The 24,111-nt window shown below is 39.2% G+C and overlaps 1 long non-coding RNA gene across 2 annotated transcripts in view; it reads right to left on the reverse strand.

The window, feature by feature from the left end:
- Positions 1-808: 808 nt before the first annotated feature.
- Positions 809-24,111, reverse strand: part of LOC110954274 (uncharacterized) — a 34,128-nt gene continuing 10,825 nt past the window's right edge. For both annotated transcript variants that reach the window (XR_007937944.1, XR_002595915.2), the window contains exons 2-3: positions 21,804-21,920; positions 809-1,196 (exon numbers count right to left, since the gene is read on the reverse strand). This is a non-coding gene — a long non-coding RNA (uncharacterized LOC110954274). The remainder of the gene's footprint in view (positions 1,197-21,803; positions 21,921-24,111) is intronic.

A 24,111-nucleotide genomic window follows, 5' to 3' on the forward strand; every position in this document is an offset into this window, starting at 1 on the left:
CCGGTTTAAATTTTCTTCCTACATTTAGTCCTTTAGAGCTCTGAGTTTAGAAGAAGTTCATTAGAGGTGGTTTTGAGGTCACTGGGGGAAGGTGCTGCATCATGTGGACACAGGTAACCGGTATGTCCCTCTGGTTATGACATTAACTGCTGCAGTGGGCTCCACATTTATCTTTTCCACCATGATAAAGTCTATCCATCTTATTCCTGTGGGACAAAGGATCTCTTTCCCACATGTTTGAAGGTAAAATGCTGTCAGGAGATGAAACGCTGGTCAGCTCTGTGACTCCACGTTGAATCACAGCGACGGCCCCACCTGCTCTGCTTTGAACCGCAGCATGGGCAACACTTGAGGCCTTTCACCTGAGGAAGAACAGATCAGCACACCGAGGCCCACCACAGACACATGTTGATGTTAAAAATGGTCCCTTCTGCACAGCTGCACGCCATGTGTTGTACTGTCCATGGTGTATTATGGTTGAAAGCCATGGACATCATCACTGCCAGGCTAAACTGATGTTCCTCCTCAAAACGCCCACAGTCACGTATGAAAGCTGCCTTCTCCAAATCGGTTCATTCATCAAATACATACATCAAGCAGCTTTCAAACACTTGCTACAAATGTTGCGGATATATAATGAATTTAACACCCTTTTGTCAGCCATATTAATGATCCAATCAAGGGATTTCCCTGTCGTTACATAAACATTTGCTGCTTTGAGTAAACCTCCCTCGGTGCTTATGTGCTCTGGAAAGGCAAGCGGATCTCTGTTTATAGACAGAAAAGGAAAAACCAATGACCTTTTGCATGTTCAATCAGCTGCGAAGTGTGTCTTCCATCATCCACAGAAACATGGTGGTTTATTTTTGCAGGAGAAAGGCTTTTGCTTCTCCAAACAAGCCCAATATTTATCATCACTCCATCATTTCCTCCCTTTGACAAGCAAAGTAAACGGTAGGAACACAAAGTTAAAGCTGGATTTTACTCAGCCATTGACCTTTGGAGCTTGTCTTCTTTTATTAACCCTCGTGCAACATCGTAAAATCAAGGAAATGAGCTGGGTACGTTGAGATTATCTTAATGTGGATGACTTGCGTGTGTTTATTCTATATATACTCACAATAAAGAGCGTCTTTTTGGGTTATAAGCCAGCTGATGGGAAACGGAGAAAAGGGGAATTTTCTCTTGAAGACAATCTGTCAACACACAAAGCAAAGGAAAGAGCAACAGTGAGTTAAACAGTGGGCCCTTGTCTTTCAGCACTCAATGTGCCCTATAATTTACACACCACTGACAGGGGCCATTTTGAAGTCTGTCATAGGCGGCAAACTTTTTGTCTCCAAACGTCTTGCTCACAGTGAGTCGTCTTCTGTAAGGGTCCGGGTGATTAATGACTTATGGCCTTATTGTGTGGAGGTGGCTAATTAACTACAGGCTGACTGAAGAGACACGCTATAAAAACCCGCCTGCGATAACCCCAACTTTTTTCCCTCCTCGTCTTGGCATGTGGAAGCTCTTACTGACAAATTTGCAAGCAGCAGACTAACGTTGAGTAAGATGAATGGCCTCTGAGAACAGTAAACAGCCTTTAATTTAACCGTGTTTAAATGTATGACACACTGGCATTGTGCTTCCTTGCTGTTCGTGCTCTCTGGTCGGGAAACGGAGCCAAAGTTCCCCTGCTGTTGGTTTAAAATTAGGCTTGGCATATTCATGGAGGGAGTTTCTGGGTGCTTGGGCTGGCAAACATGTGTTCGTTGCCTCTTTAAGTTTTCAGCGGTTTCTTCGGACTGACATTCAGAGACAAAAACAATCAGTTTCTTTACCAAACTAGTCTTAAACGCATTGATCAGGAGATCTGACAACGTAATAAAGAGTTCTTTTGTAGAGTCAGCAGAAGAAGAAGACAAAGAAAACATTAGGTTGCACATTAACAATAAACCAAAGCCAGAGAAGCTGTTCCTTAAGGTCAGCGGCTCGTTGTATCAGACACATGACCGGCCAGAAATTGTGCAGCCACCCCCTCCACTACATCTCCCCCATCCTATTATTAGGTTTGTTAACATACTGTATTGCCGCGTTTGCAGTCATGTCGACAGGCTAACTTAATCAAGTTACTATCGAACTCGTGTGCTTCGCCCAGCATGACAGTTTTAGTGCCAGAATTATTGCCTTGACCTATGAGAGGAAATTAGCTGTGGACACAACTTGGAGACTTTTTTCCTGATGAAAAAAATATTTACCAGAAAAGTGACAATGATGGAAAACGGGGAACAAAAATGTTCCTTCAATAACGCTGCAAATGAAAAATGCCAAGCGGACCCGAAGTGGTACAACATGCATAATGCCAGCTGGCAGACCATTACAGGTGATGGACATTTCACTTACCTAAGTCAAATATAACAGACTGCTGTTCATTAATATACAGGAGGGCCTGCAGAATCGAGCCTGCCATCTGGTTAAATCGACAGAGTAATCTACAGCTCGTAATTAGGGCTGAGGAGCAGAGTTTCGCTTTAATCTTTTTCGGCTTTCAAAAAAATTTCCATCTGCACCGTGTGGCACATAATTTTTCTTTAAGATAAATGGGTTGTTTTTGTATGATCCAAAATTAGATCAGCAGAAAACAATCAATCTTGCAAAGGGCCTGGGAAAAGAATTGAGATTTGGATTGTGTTTTCCCTCCCCTTGTCTTTAGCATCTCACCTCTCACTTTGTTTGCATGACTGGCTTTGCAGCCATCAGCATACCTCCCATGATGCTCTCTGCTCAGCACCTTCATGTGGCATATACTGGGCCCTGGACTAATGATGAATATGAAAGTGTACCTTAATATAGTGATCCCTCCTCAGCTTTGTTCCCTGTGGCGCTCCACAACAGATGGTGACCTGTAAGAGTGTGTGACACCAGAACCAAAATCCACACTGAAGACAAAATACTTCATGTCATCTTGTCTGCAAATTAGTGAGATGACACAACTGTCAGGTGCCAGCCTCCTGTGGCAGTTGTCCCCCCCATTACAGGAGCAGTGATGCTTTCACTGCACGACAAAAGGGAAATTGGTGCATGTTTTTTTATAGGAGACCTGTCTGTCAGCTGGCTCTCAAGTCATAACAAATCACCAGCACTCAGCTGAGGCTGAACATTCAGGGCGTCAGGAGGAAGACGGATGACCTGCAGGCCTTTGAAGTGCTCTGGCAGTTCAGATGGCTCAGCGGCGCTGACAGAGAAATATACACAACAGAGCAACCAATAATGAGAACATTAAACATTCCAGCCACCTGACAGACTGACAAAAACAGCCTGGCCCCACATCAATCATCCACTGAGTCATAACCTTGACAATTAGTCCCCTCTGATACTGCCCACAACCCCTGGGCCTGCACTGCAGTGTGACTCCACTTAAGGAGGAGAAAACCAAAGGGCTTAATCTAATTCCTTAATTCTGATTGATCAAGACATGGTAGTGACAGAGAACGCAATATATCGGTTCAGCAAATGACGGATTTAGAATCAGTTGGCAAGCACTTTGTAAAGTAATGACTCTCTAAGGATAGATGTGAAAACAGAAAAATGCACATACTGTAGTTCAATTATTTTCCTGGCTGCCTCTGAAAATGTTTCAGCTAAGAACACAAAAACATATCCAGCATATGTTTATGACTCTGCCTGCTCAAATATGTCTTCTAATGACACCCCACAGGCATTTGGAAGCTATATAAATACTTGTAGCAGAGCCAACATTTAAGTTTCTGTGTAAATCGAGGCATAGATCTTTAATATGTGTCTAATGAGGTTACATAACCTACATCTGTATCTGTGTAAATGTCAAACTTCTATTAAAAAGCTCAATAAATTTTGTTCGCTCCACCTTTATATTCTTCATCTAAAAGAAAGAACAAGTTCACTTTTCTGTACACAGTATTCTTTAGTCTCAAGACTGTAGTCTACACTCTGAAATGAAATCAGTTGACCATGTGAAAAAAAGCAAGGGGCCATGTTGTCATCACTCTATTCACTCTAACTATGTAGTTACCATAAGACAAATGAGCCATGTGAAACGACATTTCCCTTTCGCCTTCACACCTGTAGAGAAAAAGCAAAGCGTCTGACAGAGGAATTGATGGCAGAACTTCAAAACTACTGTATCTCCTTCTCAGTTAGTGAAATGGAAAGAGCCGGGCCAATGACTGTTTACAAAAACTACCTGAGACAGAGCTGCAGAGCTCCAAGCCCCGAGGATGATAAATGGGTTTGCTAACCCTGTGGGACTGCAGACCCAAATGAGGACGGAGTTAATTGCCGTGCGAAATACTTTGGCATGAATGGAAAGAAAATGCAGGCGAGCCAGAGCCAAAAAGGGCCCAGTTGCTGCTCTGAACTCCTAGTTGGCTTTTGCTTACAAGAGTTCACTTGGTGTCCATAAATCATGGACTGCTTACAGCTGAAACTGCCCTTAGTCATCAACATGCAATAGACTGAGTGACAGATTCCATCCCGACTACATTAGCCCCCGGTTCAAACGAGGCTCCTTTTTTAAAAAATCTCCTACCATCTTGAACCTCACAGGAAATGAAAACCAGATGGCTGAGGATTGCTGTGTATAACATAAAGCTGAGCTCATATGAGAGAAAAAGACACAAGAGTCTAAAAAAAAAAAAAAAAACAAAAAGCATACACATTGTTGGAGGAAATGACAGGGGTCAAGTTGAGGTATCCAGGCTTTTTGATATCCTTCAATCGCTGCTTCAGATAGGGTTTTATCCTGAGGCTGTGATCTGCAGCACATTACTCATTTTCAACTGACAGGAGAATTGAAATGTGGTTTCAGTCTGTGTTACACCCACACAGGTGAGCACAAGTGCAAACTCCAGTCATTCTTAGCTATGTTCATGATTTCTAAACTCCAATCTTGAACTAGGCAAGACTCACAAAGCACATACAGTATCTCTGCCAGAGATCCGAAAAAAGACCATTATACTTTAATGAGATCTTTTGTATCTTTTGTATCAGGATCCAACTCTGTGTCAACATAATCATAGTGATAGACAATAATGAGATACATGTGCCAGATTTTAATTCATGTAAGTACAGTAGTGAGGAGAAGTAAATGAGTAGATGAAAATATTAAAAGCACACTATTTTACTGCATTTTTTAAAATTCCTTCATCTGCACCACTAATGACTACTAGTTATTTGACCTTTGCACCCCCTCTACACCAACTTTGACTGAAATTAGTTGCGTTTTCTCAGTAAGTTTTATGAGTTGCAGCATTACGATAAAGTTGGTCATTGGCAGAAATTAAAGGATAAAGCTGGTGATATTCTAGATTTTTGTTATTGTCTATACATCCCAAGAAAAGACCAAAACAATGTCTGCCTCGTGCAGCATGCCTGTGTCACTCAGCACCAAGCCACTGAAAATTTGAATCTTTACAAACAGACTACAAATAAATATATAATTGAATTTTCAAAGCGCTAAATTATTTCCTAAAATAGCGGGGCAGTGTAGGTTTCAGCAAACACTTTCCAAACAAGAGTAAACAATCGTTTTTCATTTCTAGCTAGAGTTTATTATTGAGTATTTCTGGCAGCAGAATCATGTATGTGGACTTGACTCAAAATAAACTACAATGCCTTTGTTTATTGTAATGAAGGGAAATGTCGCACAGTGCTATGTTGTGGCTCATTAACATGTTTTTAAAGTTTTCTGAACAACAATGGAGGTCTAATAAATCATAGAGAGGTATAATCTATGTCAGGATGTGGCTGCACAGGAAATACTTCTGGTCTTTTGATGGGATTTTTTTGACAATAACAAAATAATGGAATAACAGTAGATTTATTCTTCAAGTGTCTCAAGTCATGTAAAGTCTTAACTCTGTCTGTTGTTAAACACAGGGTATAATGTATATAATGTGAAGTCTGAGTTTCACCAAAAATGTATGCATTTGTGGCTACTTTCTATCAAAAATATTTAGTCTTTGCTAAAACAGTTTCTGGAGCGGAAATTTTGCTGTTGCGTTATTATCCATGCTGACAACACAGATCAAGGGACGGTAATGTTGATCTACCAGTCCACCACTGCCACCACTTGCCTGACATTTTGATTTTATCTAAAATATCTCTAAAACAGACTTCCATGATCCTCAAAGGATGACTGCTCATGAGTTTGGTGAGCCACAACATTTTTGTCTAACGCCACCAGCAGGCAACAGTTTTCACTTACATATATGGATAAGTAAATCCACATCAGCTGGACGATTGGTACACAATATGGTGCTGATATTAGCAATTAGCTTATGTTTACGTTGGGTTAAATATTTAGTTCAAAACTGTCCAACAAAAAACAACCAAAAAAAAAAAACTAAACTACACAAAAAGCAAGATACTAAGGCGCTTCATGTGTCCCCTTGGTTCATAGTTATCAGAGTCACACTGAGTTCAAACTGTATTAATTCCAATCAGTGTGGTCTCACTATTAGTTTTGACTGATTTTCGTTTGGTTTTAAGACTTTGACCCATGAACATGTCTTCTGTGCACCACTAGTTGTTAGAACAAACAATCCAATTTGACCAATGTTACAGAAACTTTTTATTGTATAATAACAAACTGCAAAATGATCACACTATTTTCTCAGAGAACAAATTTATAACCCTCAGTTCTGTACCACAAAGATTATCAGCAAATCTCATATAACAGCACCTATTTATCATCCATTCATCCATCCTCTATACACCGCTTTATCCTCACTAGGGTCATGGGGGGTGCTGGAGCCTATCCCAGCTGATTTGGGCGAAGGCAGGGGACACCCTGGACAGGTCGCCAGTCTATCGCAGGGCTACATATACAGACGAACAAGCACACTCGCATTCACACCTACGGGCAATTTAGAATAATCAATTAACCTCAGCATGTTTTTGGACTGTGGGAGGAAGCCGGAGTGCCCGGAGAAAACCCACACATGCACAGGGAGAACATGGAAACTCCATGCAGAAAGATCCCAGGCCAGCCCTTATTTATGATGTGTTTTGTAATCATTTTGCTTAAACTCTCACCCCTGGGTATTCTTTCAATAAATATTTAATCCCTTTAATTTATAATAGGTAGAGCTTATAGCTCTAGATATCTACTGGTAACTGGTAAATGTTTGCTCATGTGCCTTCCAGGATGATTAAACCTTTAAAGTGTTCCATTTGTAATCTATAATGTAAAGGCCATGAAGCACATTAGGCTCAGACGGTTAAATAAGCATCAAAGAAACACCACAAAGAGCCTCATGTGGACCTGGAAAGCTGCACTACAGGAACAAATGGCTGTAATATACTGGAAAACAATTTAGAGTGCAAAGTCAGCCTTTGTTTTTAATAACAGTGATTTATATATATTTATCTCAGGAATCTTTGCTTCACAATAGATTCCTTACGCAAGCTGCAGTCAATTACACTTTCTGTTTTCTTGCCACCATTAAGCAGACCTATGAAATATTCCCACCTGCCCTTCATGCCATAACATTATTTGTGCTTTTATTTTATGAGAAAAGCTGGTTGTGACTCATTTTAATTCAACTCCATGAACCGGAGGCACAATCTGGTTTTCATGTTCTCTGGCTGAAAACACCTGCCCTGTTCTCACAGCTAATATATTAAGTAGTAAGTGCCTGAGCAGATGTTGGGAGGTCAGCAGGGAGTCCGGGGGCCTATCGAGCACTCAATATTTATTTGACTGCATCAGAAAGCAATGACATGAGCCGTCTTCTCTCCTGATAAATCATGCTTTGCATACAGGTAGGAAGCCAAAGCATGCTACACCTTCCTAGAAACACCTTTTCCAATTTGTTAGCCTATAAATTGTTACGAGGCCTGATAAGGTCTTTCTACTTCTAAAAATGCGTTGCCAATCACGGAGAAACCTCTTGGAAAATATTCTAAAAAACAGTTAAACTTTCTCACTGGAAACTGTAGCACAGTGGAATCTTTTATTTGTGTTTGCTTTGCAATCATTCACCGAGATCAAAGCTTGTGCTTAGGGCCTCAGTGTCAGCACAAGACATCAATGACATCTCCCATTCACACTGCATCTTCTCCTCACATCTCACATGCACTCAGTCGTCACATCCCACAACAAAGAGAGACGCCCCGAGTTATCATCCATCAAACCAAGCCTTTTATGGCCCATCAAAAGACAATGAACTGCCAGAGTGAAAGGAGTGTTTGCAACATGAAGTGACAGCGAATACTCCAGACACAGATTAAACAGTGTTGGAAATGAGAGAACTACATAATGTTTGGGTAATTTGTGAGAATTAGACATTATGATTCATCTTTATGAAGGGAAAGAAGCTCAGATATAAGCACAACATGGCTCCCCATCTGATAGTTCAGGCGTCTCAATTTACTTTGGTTTTGAAGTATAGGCTCCGTACGGTTACAGAGCAGAGCACTTTGTTTTCAAACAGCGTCACATGTCTTTAACGCCTTGGTTCTAAGGTATGAGCTACATGTTAAGATATAAAACAGACCTTCTAGGCTTATTTTCTTTCAAAGACATCCCATTTATTCCGTGTACTATCAAAGCAAGGGAGGCTTAGGAATAAAGGGAGCTACTGGCAGCACGGTACATCATTGTGTACAATAAAATACTTGCAATGTAAACCATCAACGGCTCTTTGTATGTTATCTCCCATGGATTATTCCTCTCAAGTCAACCATCAAGCACCGTGCGTAGCTGTGGTGCAGCATGCAGGGTAGATTTTGCTGAAAGTCTTCGGCAGAGGCTGAGGGAAACGGGACACCGGCGTGATTATACTGTATCCTGTCTGCTTCTGATTTATTGTGACAGCAGTAACTCCCTGCAGAACCATGTCGTCAGGTGCTAGGACTGGTGCTGTGTGAGATACTTGATAGGCTTCAGGCTTTCAGTAAAGACCTTGTGAGAAAGTCTCCAGAGACGCTGCTGAGAACACTCAAAATCTTCATTACTAAATATACAACCGCATGTCCACTAAAGTTGAACGGAAACAGACCACTCATGTTTGGCCTGCAGAATAACAGCTGTGAACTCTAATCCTTTCTATCCCAATTTGTTATTAAACAAGATATTTTTAACACTGCACACATGCATTCAAAGGCAATTTTTAGTATATTGCTACAAGGCATCAATGTACCTTTCTGTCTTGTACTTACAGGAAAACATACAGCATGTGGACTGACAGTAGTAAATCAAACGCAATGCCAACATACCACTGCCAGTTCTGAAATATTTTAAAGCACATTTCACCTCCATAGGCTATTTTTGTTAGCTTTCTTTTCTCAAATGATAGCACACACACAGACACCAAACAAGTCAAGCTGTTGCATGCAGATTCTAAGCAGGTTTTCAGTTTTCAGTTAGCTATGATGAGTGTGCTATAGAGTGTTACTTTCATCAATGAAAACTACAGCAAAAAAATATGTGTTGACAAGGATTGCAACTAAAGATCATTTTCACTGTTCATCATTCTGTTCATTCTTTTCTCAATTAGTCAACTAGTTGTTTGGTATTTAATTTATTCAGCTTTTAAATAAGCATTTCACCATTTTAATAGTTGATAATTTTTCAAATAGTTGTTGCAGCTCTAATGTTGGCAACCCATTTTTACAAGGAAAAAAACAAGACTGAATAAAAAGTAACATTTCAAGATGAGAACTACAACAAAAGGTAGGTACAACATGTAGCGGCACTCATACCAATGCTATCTAAGCATGACAGCAAAGTCTGTTTATACTGTAAAAGTTTAGAAATATTAATGTTAACTGTGATTTACGGAGGACAGGCTGTCTTGTATAATTTCCCTATTAATGACAATGGTGAAGAGAATTAAATGTAAACTGGGCTAAGGTTTAAAGTTGTGCATAAGTAAGGGCGTGGCCACATGAAGTGACTGCTGCTACAATCAAAGGACAGTCCATTATCCAACATTCTTCTCCCTATTTTCTTGTCTGCTTCTCTACTAACCTATCTAATAAAGCCAACTAAAGGGGAAAAAAAATCTCCATGATCAGTTCCAATCTAAAGCAAAAATATAGACAGTACATAAACATGGATTAACTCTCCATGATGTCCTCTACACGTTCATCCATGGGAAATTAGCCATGTTTATATGTATATCTGGTGTAAAGTTAGACATTCTAACATTGGTGTCTATGGGGATTGAGTTGCCTTTATAGTCAGCCTCGTGTGGCCATTCCACGAACTGCACTTTCTGACCATTTATGCACAGGAGGTTGCTGCTTGAGCCAAAATTAACACTGGCTGACAAAACTCCCTCAAGCCAAAAAAAAAAAAAAATAACGTCAGAGCTGACTCCGAATATAACTCAGTGCATCTGGACACTGATCAGGAGCTTCTCAGGGTGGTGGTGAAGGGTCAGGGTCAGGTGGGGTTGGGGTCACTCTGGGCCTCCCTGTTTGTAGAATATCAGGATTCTTGTCAGCTCCTAGAGGTGCAGGTGCACAGTTGAAGGAGCCACTTGAGGAGTCTGGACAGAGGGATTATGTTCCACAGTGAGTGCATGTGATCCTCCCTTGTGTTGCACACTGGAACATCTTAATCATTGCTTATCGCTCCATTGTCTCACATCACATGATGTTACGCACGGTAGAGTGAGCTATTTCAGGGACGCCGTTAAACCTTTCTGAATATGTTGCTCCTCTTGTTGAGTAACTCTCTGCTCTCTGCTGTGAAAATTACATTAAAATTGTTCTAATTAGATACTCCGCAGTAAATTATTCATGATAATATCTCAGTTTGTGATCCCCTTAAGGAATAATTGAAAATATTTTTAATTAACACTTTCATTAAAAGCTTCCCTGAGTAATGTGCAATTGTTGTTTTTCTTCTGTCAGCCATAACATGTAATTGTTTAATACACGTTTGTCTAGAAATAAGTGACGCAAAAGAAAAAAAATACAGTTCGTAGCGGTATCACCTGAACGCAGCAGTTTGAGCATGAAGGGAGGCATTATTCAGAATAAATGGATTATCAGGGAAACCAGCATAAATGACTCAATAAAACTGTTAAGCAGCCAGGCAGCAGTGGCCAACATGATTAATCGCAGGCGTTCCAAGATTGGATTTATTTTGTCTTTTATTTCTCCTTTAATGACTAGCTGCGAACACCACTCTTAATATATCGCCCATGTTTCTAGATTACCGGTGACTAATGAGGATTCAAAATGGCTGTTATCTACATTAAAGTCTTTTTATTTAAAAAGTCAATACTGCTCGTGTGTGCGTGAGGAATATTTTAGCGGGAGCGACTTGCAGTGATTTGTTGTAAGCCTCCCAATTAGACGCGTTCGGAAAGCATTAAAGGCACGCCGGCATTTATATGAGCACAGGTGTATCATTTGTAATTTTCTACCACTCTTGATATACTCATTCAAATAGTAAGATTTTGCTTCTCCACTTACAAGCATATTTACTATCCCTCCACATGCATCTGAATTATTAAAAGCCTCTAAGGGCATGTTGTCACCCATTTTCTCCACAGAGGATCAATGCTCCACATTTGTAGGATAAATGAAGCTATACTTTACATGTTGCTGTTTTCAAAGCCCATGGAGGTACAGTATATTCTTGGTGGAAGGCTCTTAGAAGCTCCTGTGTTTAAGCAGGAGACATAGCTCAATTTAATGAAAGAGTCCAGCTCAGTAATGACCCCAGTGATTCATATATTCATAAAAGAAATCAATCCCACATCAGCTAAGTGCAGAAACAGGATCTTCTGCAGCCCTAAATCTCCACATTGTGTAATATGCACATAACTGTGAGCTTAAACTGGACCACTTCATTGACGTGCAGAATAAGACAGATGAAGTCCATTACAGAGCCGAAAACAGGTATGAAGACAAAACACTGACTCCAATAACAGGCTTTGAAGAGAATGTAAAATGCAGGCCCAAGGCGGTGTTTTGTCAGACTGGACTGTTGTGCCACCAGACTGTTGTTCTTTCCATCTATGATTTAACACAGCTGAGCATGGCTAGATGGCACCCGGGAGAGGACTTGATTTTCATGTTTGCCAATCTTCCTTTATACCTGCCCGCAGTGACCATAAATACACTTTTATGCCTCCCGGAGAAATGCTTAAAGAAGCAGTTTGCCCAAGTCCTGTATGGACTCGCATGGTAATATTCTTGATTGATGACAGCAGCAAAGTTTAGAAGACACCCCGGAGAGTTTTCCAATCTCGTTTGTTTGGGACTTTTACATTTGAGCATAATTTCTGCTTGGCTGTATTTATATGGGTTTTGGAACCCTCTACTCTGAGTCTTTTGTTCCCACAGTTCACTAATGAGGGAGAGCACCACCATTGGCCGTGGTCATCTCAAACTGGGGCATTTTGTGGGGGGGATATGCGGTCACCCCACTACAGAAGAGCAGTCTAAGGAAGCCTTTAATATGCTTGGCCAGCTACTTGCAAATAAAAAGTTCAGGGTCAGTGAACATGTTGCAGGATTATGACGGACGTAGGATGCACATCATCATGGGAGGGCTAAACTTAACTAGGGCTGCATCCAACTTATTTGCCTTAAATATTCTTTGATTTTTTAAAATTATATTAACTACTTTTTATTATATGCGTAAGTCAAAAAATATATACAGTGATTCACAGTTGCTGTCATGACACTATTATTAGATTATCTTCATGACAGTAACTCAGCAAAACTGCCATTTGTTGCATCTGACTGTTCCATCAACTAATCATTTAACCCTCAAGCCTCCGAGTGGGGTCATTTATGACCCCAGCCATATAATTATATTTGCCGTTTTTATATCTTTTATCTGAAAAATGTTTCCTACCATAAATTTGTCAGTCTACTTGTCCTACAGCTGCTCATAGTTTTTTGTACAGATCGGCCAACTGGTGTGACAAGGATAATGGAAACTTGTCTGGGGTCACTTATGACCCCGGAAAGATGTATAGGTTTTTCACTATTGTAGGCCTTAGTTTTATTTATTTATTTTTACCTCTAATCACTATATTTCAGTGTTTTACAGTGCACTATAGCTGGTAGACCTACATTTTTAGCCACAGCTGCCCTGGGGCAGACTGACTGGCTGCCGATCCACTCCTACAACCCCTCTGACCACCACCAACATTACACAGCATACACATTCATCCACCAGTGTGAGAGCAGCACTGCAGGTAAGGTGGTTAAAGTGTCTTGCATTGGACGAACGGCTCTGCCACCTGAGCCACAGCCGCCCCTAATCTAAATACTTCTCTGCATGTTACATTGCACACATACAGACAAGATGTTTGTGTAGATTTTGTTTTTATGTACTTTTGATTTACTATTGAGGAAACAAAAGGAATAAAGTTTTAAAAGAATTGGCAGACAAAGCGTGTCTAAATAAATGTTATTGCATTCTTACTATGCATCATATTGTTCATATGGTTTTACTTCAGCTCTGAGTCAAAAATAATTAAAATCCATGAATAATAAAGAAGGTTATTTTAGAATATCCTTAAACTGCAGTGGAGTGGAATAGGTAAGAAAGCACAAAAAGAGGCACTAAAGTAGACATTCCTGTGTAAAATATAGTGGGGTCATAAATGACCCCGGTCGGTCATTTTAGTCGCTAAAAAAGCTTGGTCGCTTGAGGGTTAAGCACTGAAGAAAATCTGTTCCAATTTTAAGAAGTTCTTAGTTCCTCAGATCAGTTAAAATATTCTCGCTGCTTTATTTTTCTGCACTTGTCAAAACACTTCCAAAAAAATATTTTCTATGCCAATTTTCAAAATTACAAATAATTTGAGTCCGTTTTTTCATGGCTGATTAAAAAGCAGCAACTTTGTAGTTCCAAAATGAGCTTAGATGTGGAAATAAATCAAAACTCGAGACTCAGATTGTTACAATTTGATTTTTCTTCAACACATAATGATTTATTCAACTACCTCCTCTTGGTGATACAATTAAAAACACCCTGAAGAGTTGTCTAGTAAAATGAACAAAGTTGTCTATTTAATTCATTCACTGTTTATATGCTCTTTTTCACTGCCTTTGGGAGCTCACTGCTATGTGGAATCATTGACAGACACGATTCAAACTAAACAAGGACTTGCTTGTAAAATCAGTGCTCTCACAGACTAACCTTACAACAATCACAAATCCCATTAAAATTAAAATCTGCCTATAACTTGAGTTTTTCTACATTCTTCTGTGTGACAGCTGTTTAAAAGAAGCACAGTTTCATGACACTGTGAATGCTGCCACCATCTTGCCACCTGTTGAGCCCCCTGGATGCTATACTCGGACTGACATACTGGGGGGGTCTGTGTACAAAATGTAATGACCCTCTGCCAAAATAAAACCCCACTGGTCTATACATAGGGAAGTGGTCCTTCAGCTTTTTCTGGAAGTGATATATGGCTGCAGCATGACAGAAAGAAACCATCCCACCAGCAGCTCTAAATTATCATAAATAACTCATCACAGAGCTGTGTGGGTCAGTGCTGGGATTGTCTGCTATCAGTTTTAAACACTAAAATTTTCTTGTTTGATGTTTATTTTACTGCAGCAGTGAAAAAGAAATCAACACACACCTATGAGACTTGAGTGTTCCCCTTTTGGTCTACTAGCCCAGTGTTTAGTGTCTTTTCTGACATCCATGGATTTGAGAAGCAAGACTTCTGAAGAAACAATGAAGCAACGGGTGTTGAGTTCAGATACCAGAAAACTTTCTCAGAAATTGCATACTCCACCTTTAATAACATAGCAAAAAGAAGCAAATGTGAATGAAAGCACTGGTGTATGTCATCTTTATCTGCACACTTACTGTTTCTATGAACTTTTCAAAGCTAGAATAAATTGAGCTCAGAGGAAGAAAACTAACATTAATCTGACCCTGCATGTGTTTCTAAAAGCAATGAGATGTTATAACTTTTTTCTGAGTCACTGATATTAAAAGGCCCCAAAACATTTTCATCCATCAACTTTTTATTAAAGGATGACAACTTGAATGTTTTAAATGTTTCACTCAAAGCAATAGCAGAGTTCAAATACTCTTGGTTGTTTCACATGAAGGATTTATGCATTTATGTTTTTGTTTGATGCTCAGACGCAAGAGACATGTACTTTCACGCACCAGCATTTAAATTAAAATCTGATTTGACAGTTGGTGGGTAGTTTGCTAATGATGCCAAACCTCCGTCAATCAAATCTGATCAAACCACCCGCGTACAGTGAGGATTAAGCAGCTTAGCTGAGTTTTTCGGTGTTAAAATCTTTGATTGTTGCTTGTTATGAAAGTAGAAAACCAAGAAACCACATTATACAGTGAAAGGTTTTAAGACTGCACATAGTGTCGAAAACTACACGTGTTAGCGGACTCACAGATACCATCATCAAATTACTGTTTTGAAACATCAGTCAGATTACATAATTTATAATGATAATAAATGGCAGAAAAAATGAGCAAATTTTAAACATTTTGAACATATGAAAATTGTGCATCTTCCGCTTTAGCTAAAACGATTATACTGTAGACCAGTGACTCTCATTTGTACCCCCGGTGGTACATTTTTATTTGCCAAAGTTAAAATGAAATATGCAATGCATTTCATATATTAGAAATTGTAGGAGAAAAAAATACACAAATAAGCTAACAATTTGTTGTGCAGTTGACTCTTGGTACCTCTACATCCACAATAAGCAATAAAACACCAGTAAGAAAAATGTTACAGAAAACACAAGTGTGTGAAAACGATTTTAGGCAATCAAGCAGAGAAGACAAACGTGCTGGACAAATTGTTTAGCTATCTAGTAGTACAAATGCAATTTTGAACAAACCTAAAAAGAAAAACCCTACCAAGTATAAATGTCAGCAATTCCCGCTGAGGTGAATTTTATCTTTATAGCCCAATCACAAGCCTCAAAGGGATTAACAATCTGTGTATAATGTGATATCATTTATTATTAGACTCATACAAGATTACAATGTCTTATATAGAAATAATACAAAGTTATGTAATTAATAGCATGTAATAACCCTCAGATTAAGATGCAGTTGGACACATTTGAGACGTTCTTGATCTGACCCATCTGCAGGGCTACGTCACACACAAAAAATGACAGACACCACTACTGTGCATCTTTTAAAACTCGCTAACTTACAGCTAGTTTAAATAAAAAACTGCTCTGCCTACACACTATTATTCCCATGAATAATAAAAGTGTTGGTATGTATAAAGGGAGAACTGCCTTAACGCCTGTTGTGTGATCTGGAATAGAAACCAACATCGCTCTGAGCAAGACTGAATCAGACTATAAAATTGGCCCACATGGTTACACAGATAAATACACTGTAATGCAGCATTTAGAGTCACATTACAGCCTTTCCAGTCAATAACAAGATGATTGGTTGGCAGTGGCATGTCTAGTTAGCGGGACATTGTTGCGCTTGACATTTATCATAGCTCCAGGGTCATGAACTTGAAGCTAAACAGCAACTGAATCATTAAATGTGAACGGCTGCAGCTTTGCCTTCTCGGAGGCACTGACATAAGTGTTTTCATGCTGAAATGAGTGACTAACTTCCGCTAAGCTAAACACGTCTTTGTTCAAACTGGGGCAATATGCGCTAAGAGGGACATATACTCCGGGTTGTTGAAACAATGGCCGCTTTAACAAGCAGATTATTTGCTGCATTTGATATTAATACCAATTGCCGTTATAGACAGATGTCTTCCTGTAAATCAAGTCATGTGTTTTTGTCTAAAGAGGCTATGAATGAACCATCATTTCTATTTAGTGGAAGACCATGGAAGAGCATATAATCGTATCATAACAAAGAACAATTGGCATAAAGACTGAGCTGTCCTTAACTATACAAAACAACTGCTCCAATGGCCTTTCAAAGAGGTCATTTACCTCTGCTTGGCAACACCCCAGCCATGCTTTGTGACTCTACATTTGAAAAAACGTCCACAACGGAGGGAAATTAAATAAAGAGAAGGCTCAGTTATTAGATAAATTAATTCAGTGCTGATTCTGTGGTTCAATAAAACAAACCAAATAGCTCAATTTCCACTCTTAAGCTCAAAGCAAATAGGATGCCCAATAAAAACATTGCACCAGCCCTCTCGGTTAAAAAAAATCAATAGCTAGAGGACAAAGAACCTATAGCCATCACTTAATTCTCTTATCAGCGTGATTTAGGAGACAAGGATGATGTTAAATAACTGTAAATCCTTATCTTTGGCTTTGTGGGTGGTTTATGGCAGTTTCAACAGCAGTTCAGAGACAGAATGTCCATACCTTCTGCTGGATACACGATTTATAGCTTTATTACTCTTTGTCTAAAAGAGCAGGGAAACATATAATTGAAAGGAAGAGATAGCAGCTAGCGAGTAGAGGAGCTGGAGAGGGGGCATGCAGCAACTGAGAATCATCATTGCTAGAGACATATCACAGCGACAGTTTTATGGCTAAGGAGCCAGCCCTCTCTTTTTTGGGGCTCGTTTTTATGAAACGAGCGAGATCCAATTTTCTGATTCATCTGCAAACGGTTCGGACTGAGTTTAGTATTCCGACGCTGGGCTTCAAACTGGCCTACATGAGCGTAGAGGTCAACGAGAGGGCTCATGGAGCTGAAGTCATGAGTTTGCGCTCACACTGTCAAAGGCCTGCTCATATTTTTGCCCTCAGTGACAACAAGCCTATTGTTCTCCCTGATAAGGCTTCAGTGTGCACAGTAATGGGAATTAAGCAGGGCATAAGTCACAGAGAAATTGGGTGACAGCAGATCAATAGATAGTGGTGAAGCCTCAGGGACCATTAGTGAAGAGGACCCCTTTGTTTGTCCACTGCTAGGGAGAGTTAGTGGATGTTTCGTTCTGGATTAACTGTCGAAACTAAGAATACACTGAGCTTATGAGAAAAGAGGAAAGGGCGCTTGGTGACACAAATTCGGTAGCCTGACTCGTGTGTTTTTGTAAAAGTTAGGATGTCTTCATGAGGTCACTTCTATCTCCTTTTAAAAAATACTGGATCATTGTACAGTTTTTAGAGGGGGAAATGCAACCATTTTAAGCTGCAACTAAGATAATTTCTTTGATGAATAATGTTTCTGTTATTTTTTTTATTAACCTAAAACAGAACTCTGCCTCCATTACAGTGTGAAGAATGGAATTTTGTTTGTGGAAAGCCAACTGCAACAACTGTTTCTTGAAACAGTGTCCCAGTGTCTCTGGAAAATCAGTATGACACACTGTAAATCAATTTTACTAGCACCATTTACAGTTACAAAGAAAACAGTTGTGTGTCTAAATCGGTAGATTATCACGCATAACCAGGACATCTTGAACAAGATGCTTGTCTTGAAGCTATTTTTCAATAATCAAACTGCAAAACAAAACTCCAATTACTTTCACTCATATTCACACACCAAAGTAAAACTATCATGCATGGCAAGATACATACATACCTATAAATATGAAATACTGGAATTTGACATTTTTCCTGAGTGTTTAGAAAATCCATAAATAATCAAAACTAAAAGTCATATAGAAAACAGATAAAAGTAAATACCAGAAACATTTATTATGAAACTAGAATCAGCATTTTGCAGCTGGATATCCTGTCCATCTGTCCAGACTTATTAAATACGATGTTAAGACTTTGAAAGAAATTGATAGACTATTACACATATTTTTTTCAAATTTGTTCAGCAAACCGAAGTCATCACTCTATATACTTGTGACTCAGGTAAATCATTTCTACTGAGAAATATGTCGTTTTCACTTAGAAGGTACTGATGTTGCTGTAAAATTCAACACATTCAAACAATATGGATGCTTTACACATGCAGATACCTTTACTGCAGCAGCACAAAATATCTATACAATCACTACACTTTCGAAGTACGTACTCTAGATTAGTATCAGCTCAGCATCAGACCAAATGTGAAAGTTGGTCACAATCTCCACTTCTGTCATCACTTTTTTTTTAAATTTCAAATCAGTACTGGGGTGCAGTACTTGATTACTTTATCCTATACATATTGCCATTTGTATGATGTTTTGTCATAATTAGCATATGAATTCTTAAGTTATGTCCAAAAACCTATTTTGTGAAGGCACAGTGACATTTACCACCAAAATCTAATCACTTCATCCTCGAGTCTAAATGAATGTTTGTGCCAGACATAATGAAATTCCCTCTCGGCATTCCATATATATCAAATTCACAAGATCGGGGTAGACGTTAGGTGATGGTGACCTTTGACCACCAAAATGTAATAAATTAAATGTTGAGGCCATGTGAATATTTGAGGCAAATTTGAAGAGATTCCTTTAAGGTTTTCTTGAGATGCCGTGTTCGTGAGAAAACGACGAACAACCTAAAAGCTTAATGCCTCAGACCACAGCTGAGGCAGCACAGAGGCAAATACAGTAAGTTCCACTGTGAGAAAAGTGTACAGTACGATTACAGACGCCCTGCAGCCCTGCTCCGGAGCTGGAGGATGAAAATGCATTAGCCCTAATCTTTGCAGTGTTCAAAATGATTAGCCAGAACATGTGACAACGCCGATAAAACAGATTCCCCCATTAAGTTCTTAAGGCAAATGCATATTGTGGCCATCACTCCGGGACATTCCCACTTAAATGCACAGATAATTTGTTGTTGCAATGCATTATTCTTGCCCCATAACCAGACCCCAGCCGAGTGAGCAATGTGCCAATGATAACTAAAGATATTAATTAGTATATCACGATCGTGGCACATGCACTTTCACTATTAATAAATTCCAAGCCATCGGATTGTGATTTAATTATAAATTATGTAAATGGTTGCCATGAATCATTTAGGTCTATGCATTTTATTAGCTGAATGGGAGAGCAGAATGTAGGCATATCACAATGATGAGGATTTACACACTCGAGTGATGACAGCGCGAGTACAAGAATATTTATAGTGACGAGATCACAGCTTCATGTAGGCTCCCTGCTAATGGCAGAAAACATTTCCGATTGATGAATAATTGACTAAAAGATTCCATATAATGGCAATTAAAGGGTCATGTTTACCATAGGTCTTCGGTTTTAAAAGTTGGTCTGTGTGTACATTAAGATTCTACCATTACACAATGCATCATTTTAAAACCATTCACATCACATATTCTAAACAGTTAAGTTGTATTGCACAGTAATGTTACAATATTTCACCATTGAATTGTTTTGCACTTTCTGTGGTTGCCATATTTTCAAACACTAAAACTGGAACAAAATAATTATTTTACATTAATCCATCAGCTACTTTGTGGATTAATAAACAGAAAATAAGACAATAGTGCAAATTACACATCAACTTTGTGTATTTTATTTCTAACAAAATGTCTTAAATGTCCAGCAGCAGGAACTAACATATTTTTGCCATTCAAGCCAAATTGAATATTCAAGTAGTTGCTGATTAATTCAACTACTTACCCACTAATCACTTCAGCTCATGCCCACAGATGCCCATATTTCTAATTGGTTCAACAATTCAAATAAGTCTGGTGTAGAGCTTATTGATGGCTGTATTCCCTGTTTGGAGAACTAATCGACCAGACTGAAATTTGTGGGCGTAATTAAGAATGAGGTCATCCTTGTACTGTGCCAGAGTCAGAAAAAAATGGCAGCATAACAATGGCCACAAAAATGGCAGATGAGACAGACATGGTTGCACAGGTTGCTGGACTCACTTGGAGAAATGGCAACACTTGTTGGCACATTTCTGCATGAAAAACATGAAGCTAAGCGGCCCATTAGCAACCCCTACTGCAGCTTTTGTGTTGTGTGAGAATGACGTTGGTAGAACAGATACGCTATTGATTGGTTGGGGTAACACAAAATGACCTCCTCTCCCACACAAAACGGACACAATGTCAGGCTACATGAATTAAGGGAAAGTAAAATGGCTATTCAGTCTGATTGTCAGGCTTGTTCTTCACTGTCTTTGACATTTTATAGACACATAATCACTTGTCTGACAGGTACAAGTATTGTCTAACAGCCTAAAAAGGTAAGAAGCATAATGGGAAGACTAAGCGTTTTTCTTTTATTTTCTATTCTTTCACAGTGAAATGTATATCAGAGTATAGATGGCTAAATCTTTTTCTTTTTTTAACCACTTTTCGTCTTGTCAAGTTGATGTAGTGCCAGGAACAAGGAGTATATTTGGTCTGAAGAGGGCTGTCAAATCAGACTGTCAGGCTGCACTTTTTGATGGAATTGTATCGCTCGCTCATCTGTCAGTCAGAGAGAAAGACTGCTGCCAAAGTCAAATTCGAGAGTTGAGACGAGCGGACTTACATGACATTTCATTGTCTGGGAGAGAGAGGAATCTGAGGAGCAGAGTTCAGCTCTTGTTTAAAATTTGTGGGGCATGTTTGCTAAGTAATGAAGTGTAAAAGAAAGTAAGAAGGTGGACGGTTGATATAGCATGTCACTTAAATCTTCAAGGGCTCTGAAATGCCATGAAGAGAAAGACAATTGGCTCATAAAATCCCCTGGTAATCAGTGATAAAAACAGAATACTGCCTCACCACACTTACAAAGAAGGCCTACACATTTCTGAGAACATTATTCATCCCGTCATGTGATATCATAAAACACTTCTTCTCGGCCAGGCTATAAAATTCAATCATCACAACAGTGTTAGACATTGTTCTGGCAGAGCAGAAAATTCCCCGACCCGGGTAGTGTGTCTCTCTGCCTGATTGTTATGGTGTTTACTCACACAAGAGGGTTACCCCGAAGCAAGCTCCTCACCTCAGCAGCCCAGCTGTAACAGACCAAGCCTCCTGGAGGAATGCTCTGTCCTCCCCTGCTGTACGGACTCTGTCAGCAGGCCGCAGCGGCAAGTCACTAGCCAAAGCTGTCGGGAAACTGTAGATCAGAAAGCAAAGAGAGCATAAAGTTATCCATCAGGTAAACATACATATGAAAGTTGAGTTGCTCCAAATCTTGTAATTTGCAAAGGAACATAACTCTATCCACTGTCACTGCTGAACAGGAATATTTATCAATGACAGTGCATCATTTGTCTTCTGATTTGGCATTTTGTTTACCACCTAAAATGAAAACTATTCATCACTAATACATGGCATCATCGCTTTTTCACCACAAATACACCTCTAATTCTGTTTCGCATCTCTATGTAATGTCTTTCGTTACTTCTTTTTTGTTTACCAGTTAGTTGTCAAAATATATGTAACATTTTCTAAAAGTTTCCTTTTGTTTGTGTGTTTTTACACTCAAACTAGATTTTTTTTTTAAATGAGATAAAAGCTCAGTATGTAACTGGTGTGAAAGATTTAGATCATCCCCCAAAGAGATCAGAGTGTACTTTTTCCCATCTTTTTAGTGTAATGAGAGGCATGTGAGTCACTGAAATTATGGGAATAAGATGTTAATCAAAGCTGTGGTTTTAAAATGGCTCTCAGTGGTAGATTACTGAACAAAGCCTGTCTGTAAAAATCTCAACACATGTCCTGCTTTTCACAAAAATGGTCCTGTGTGACCCAATAAAAACGCCCCAGTGTGGCGCAGCAAATAAATAAATTGGCAGCTTTCCTTGGTTTATTGTCACCAGGAGTATTTATAATGTGATCTGCTTCGGACCCCGTGCTTATGGGTGTCAAACAGATGTAACCAGGAAACACTTTAATCCTGGCATCCGTTGTAGAAACAAAGTGCATCTACACAGAGGAGGCAGCATGACGGTGTTCACACAAAGCACATAAAACACACCCACAAACAGTTACTGTGTTTGGAACCATACAATCACATTTATCACCATCACCTGGTCCCTCATTTACAGTTCCCTTTACTGTATGTCATGCCGCTTTTTCCTCTTCCCACACTAACATTAGGGTCAAACTAGTGTGATGGGAGTAACTTATCAAGCCAGTACGAGTCTTGCATAGTAAAGTCCACCATATAATCCACATGTGGATATAGAAAATGCTGACAAAAATAGCAAAACTGGCCACAAAATGTTGCTACCAATTGCTTGGAAAATCTGAAAACTATATTCTTCAGTCCATCCAGTATTTAGTGGAGACAAAACCAAGATGTCTGACATCAGCTGCGTTTCATTGCTATGAGAACACTGCCCCTATGTGGCTGAACAGCTGTATTACATGTCTTTCAGATGTCCAAGCAAATGTGCAATCATTTCAGAAAATCTACACACTATCTGTGAAGTCTGTTACTTTCTTTATTATCTATCTGTATATATGAGTAATTTGCATTATGTATGGATAGTAAGCAAGCACTGAACTCGTATGCAAGTGTTTAAATCCTCCAGAAATGCATATAGCGGATGTTCCTTCCTACTCATGGTTGCCTAAGTTTCAGTATTGTATAGAAAGTCAGGCAAGGAGGAAGGAGACAAAAATAAACTATACAATTTTGAACAGTACTAAATAGACATAGCTGTAAACTGAATATACCTGGGGAAAATAATTTACTATTTATACAGCAGGATTCACAATGACTCAAGAGATTAGATGTAACTTGGAATTGAAGGTCAAAACCATAACTAAAGATGATGAGTGGTAGATATCTTGACATAAATTCTCAAGTAGCTCAACTTCAAGATTAAAATGTGGTTCAAAGTTGAGATTTATTCTAAAACCAACAGCAATATCTAACTTGAAGAATTAATCTAATCTTCTTTGTTGGAGGAGATATAGTTCATTGTAACAAATCTTATCAGAGATTTTGTGTTATTAGATCAAAAGATGGTAACAATAAAATGGCCTCAGCCCCACAAACTAACACTGCACCAGTGGACCAGAACACTTGTATTGCGTTTCTTCTTCTTTACATCAGGGGAGCATATGAGAACAATGTGTGAATGGATTTAAAGTGTTTGTTCAAGGTGGAAACATCTCATGCCAGCTTATTCATCATACTTGCTAGATTTGTACACTCAGTGATACAGCAAGAGTGTGAGTTTGTATTCATGTTAATGGAAGTCACTGCCAGTAATAATGTCACGCATTAACAATTCTGACAGACTTTGTAATAGCGGCCTCACAGGGACCTTATCAAAGTCCACTGATACTGTTTA

Source organism: Acanthochromis polyacanthus, chromosome 19 (genome assembly GCF_021347895.1).
Source record: "Acanthochromis polyacanthus isolate Apoly-LR-REF ecotype Palm Island chromosome 19, KAUST_Apoly_ChrSc, whole genome shotgun sequence".
NCBI lineage: Eukaryota > Metazoa > Chordata > Actinopteri > Pomacentridae > Acanthochromis > Acanthochromis polyacanthus.